This window comes from Gossypium hirsutum, unplaced genomic scaffold (genome assembly GCF_007990345.1).
Source record: "Gossypium hirsutum isolate 1008001.06 unplaced genomic scaffold, Gossypium_hirsutum_v2.1 scaffold_56, whole genome shotgun sequence".
In the NCBI taxonomy this organism is placed as follows: Eukaryota; Viridiplantae; Streptophyta; class Magnoliopsida; order Malvales; family Malvaceae; genus Gossypium; species Gossypium hirsutum.
The window spans coordinates 46,477-50,349 of NW_024402790.1; positions in this window are offsets into that span (position 1 = coordinate 46,477).

Here is a 3,873-nt window from a genome sequence, read left to right on the forward strand (position 1 = left end):
GACACATGGTCATGTACTTGACCGTGTGTTACACACGACTGAGACACACGCCCGTGTGGACAAAAAGAGGCTGTCTACCAAGCCAATTTGCCACCCAAATTTTCATGTATCTAACAACCCAAATGGCACCAATTCAAAACATAAGTGATCATCTAATTTAGCCACAATCAAGACTAATTCATACCATTTCCAATACTAACAACCAACATGCTTATAACTTATGTTTTACTCATTCAAAACATATCAAAACACATACAAATCAATTAACCAAGCCTTTACCAAACATTCATCATTTTGTACCAAATCACAAGCACAATTCCAATCTAATATCAACCATATAACATTTAGTATATCAATATCCACAAGCCTTATAATATAAGCCATTCAGATATCCATCCATGAACTCAAAATATCAACCATATATGCACATATATGCACATAACCAAATTCACCAAATTAAGCCAACTCTTATGGCTAAATTTACAAACCAAAACGTATATATTTACAAGACAATATAAATATCCAAGATCATTGTCAATTCATAATCTAAATGACTCAAAATGCCTATACATGCCATATACTTAAATACCAAAGTTCATAGGTATCAAAATGATAGGTGGATAGTGTGAAGTGATCGCTGACGATTCCTAAATCCTTGCTAGCTTTTAATTCACTATAAAACATAGAAAAATGAATGATGTAAGCTATAAAGCTTAGTAAGCTCGTACGAAATAAACTTAATACTATCACATAAACATAATTCAACAATTTTAATACACCAATATGAAACCTACATTAGCTAACAAACCTTTCAAAATTATATACATTCATCATCATTTCTTCAATTCAATGCTAACATAGTTTATGCACATACCTGTACTATCACGTATCAATCTCATACACATTCTTGTTTTTCATTTACCCGTTGAACTATTTGGAATAGAAGTCAGATACTCAAGGTTCTTACGCGATAAGTATTTATACCATGGCCCATAGCCAAATCAAGATAACTTATCTTCGAAAATAATGATATCATGGCCTAAAGCCAAATTAGCAGATATGCATGGCCTGAAGCCAAATCAGCCGATATGCATGGCCCAAAGCCAAATCGGTATAACTCACACCCATGCTATATCATGGCTGGAAACCAACTCACCCCTAATGACATGTCACCAGCATCCTAAACTATTCCTAAGGTTCAACCCGGATCTCGAATATTGAATCATCGTCAAATCACTATCGTTCATGTCTACAGTCTCATATTCACAATTTATGCAATATCAAAGCATATGAAATACATTTATATTGAAATTTATCACATATGAACTTACCTCGATTGTAGAAATGACAAAATAAGTCTATTAGTCGATAACTTTAGTTTTCCCTCGATCTAGATCCAAATTCCACTTTTCTTGATCTAAATATATTCAAAATTAACTTGTTAAATCATCTATTTATTCAATTTAGTCCAAATTAAACATTACGGCTATTTTACACATTTTCCCCTAAACTTTCACATCTTTACAATTACAGTCCTTATTACACAAAATCACAAATTCATGCAAATTTCAAGACACCCATGCTTAGCCGAATTACTAATATGCCCCTAGCATCCCATATTTTTCATTTATTTCACATTTCAACCACAAAGTTTTATCATTGCTCAATTTAATCCCTATTTTGCATTTGCACTAAATATCACTTAACAAAACTTGTATATCTATCAACAAGCATTCATAGTCTATCAAGAAACTTCAAAACACATGTTATTTCATCAATGGAAACATCTAAAATCTTTAACAATTTTGAAAAATAGTCCCTGGCTAGCTAAAACTAGTTGTAACGATCGCAAAAACATAGAAATCATTAAAAACCGAGTCAAAATCACTTACCAATTAAGCTATGCAATGACCGAATGTTTTAAAGCCCTAGTTTCTTTTTTTTCTTAATATTTCAGTGGAAGAACTCAAGGTTGAAGATGATACAACCTTTGTTTTATTTTATTTTACTTTTAATTACAAATTTACTAAACTAACCATATTGATTTTACTTAAAAATCATTTAATACTTGTCCATATTTTTCCACTCAAACTAATAATGGTATAATTACAACATAAAGACCTTTACATTAAGGTTCCATAACTATTTAACACCTTTCCATAACTATTTAACACCTTTAACATATAGAACCCTAATTTTGTACCTTACACGATTTAGTCTTTTTTACCGCATTAAACATTCAAACGATAAAATTTCTTAACGAAATTTTGACACCAACATAATATCACACTGTAAATATTAAAATAATAATAAAATAAATATTTTAACCTTAGATTTGTGGTTCCAAAACCATTATTCTGATTTGACTAAAAACGGGTTGTTACATCATGAGCATTTATTCGTATGTTTTGTGTTTGAATTTGTTCGAAATGATTTCGGATTTAATTTTGTATTTTTTTCATTTGACTTTATTTTTTACTGACTTTGTTTTTCTTGTGTATTTGTCTCTCCATCGTATAATTCATGCATCATTTAAATATCTTGGGCACAGTGTCGCATCAATATTCGACATGAACACACTTCAAGAAGATTCAACATGGGGTAAAAAATATAAGGATAATAGCGAGAATGGCTGAGGATACTCAAAGTAGAGAAGGCGATTACCAGATAGCTGGTTTTGACTTGACCCTGCCTCAGATAGTTCGCATGGACTGTAAGAGGAATTGAGAAGATGAGTTAAAGGGAATATGGAAATTATGAGAGGAGGTTAAGAAAACATGCTTTTGGGACAAGTATGGCGATGTAGCACAGCTTCTGTTCGTTAAACATGCCCTGTTGAAGGCCACGGTACGTTTTTGGAATCCCACTTATGGGTGTTTTATGTTCAATGAAGTGGATATGGTACCGACTATCGAGGAATATTGATCGCATGATTCGTAAAAAGTAATAAATATTTATGATGAAGATCAAACCTAGACTAACTATTATTACGACGAAAAAGCAAGCGCACCTATCGAACAATAGTATAGTAATGGCAAGATCGGGATATTGTACCCAAGGGAACCAAAAGTACTAGTAATAACTATCTTTTTATTATCTAGCGTAAAAATTAATGAGGTTTTGTTTTAATTAACTAATTAAACTAAGAACACACAGAGAAAACACAATTGGGGAATTACTTTTGGGAAAATCGATTGAATGAAGACAATACCTAAGGAAAAATCTACCTAGACTTTACTTGTTATTCTGGCTCCGAACCGGACGATGTATTCATTCAACTTGTTTCGTAGAGACCCTTAAGTTATGTTATTATCCCTCTTCAAGACTAATAACATCTAATCCCTAAATTGAATAACTGAGACTTTTCTCTAATTAACACTCTAGGGTTACATTAATCGCTCTATGGATCCCCTTATTAGGTTTCACCCTAATCTGGCAAAATCTTGTCACCCTATTTCTAGGCACGCAATCAACTCTGCTTAATTATGACAAAAGTACTCTTGGACAGGTTCTATTCCTCCTCTGAATAAGAGTATGTCTTGAATCAGTATCCTGGGATATCAAAACAAGAATTCAGTACACATAATTAAGAACAACTTAAATATTCATCATACGATTCAGAAAATAATAACAAGATTTGTCTTAGGTTTCATTCCCCTTAGGTATTTAAGGGATTTAGTTCATAACTAAATAAGAAAACATCTCAGAAAAAAAAAGAATACAGAACATAAAGAAAACCCAAAACTCCTGAAAGGAAATTAAGGAGAGATCTTCAGTCTTGATGATGAATCCGGCTTCTGAGATGGATCAATCGGCTTCCTTGGGGTAATTCCTTACCTTCCTTCTCCGTCCTCCTTTTCCTCCTCCTCTAGT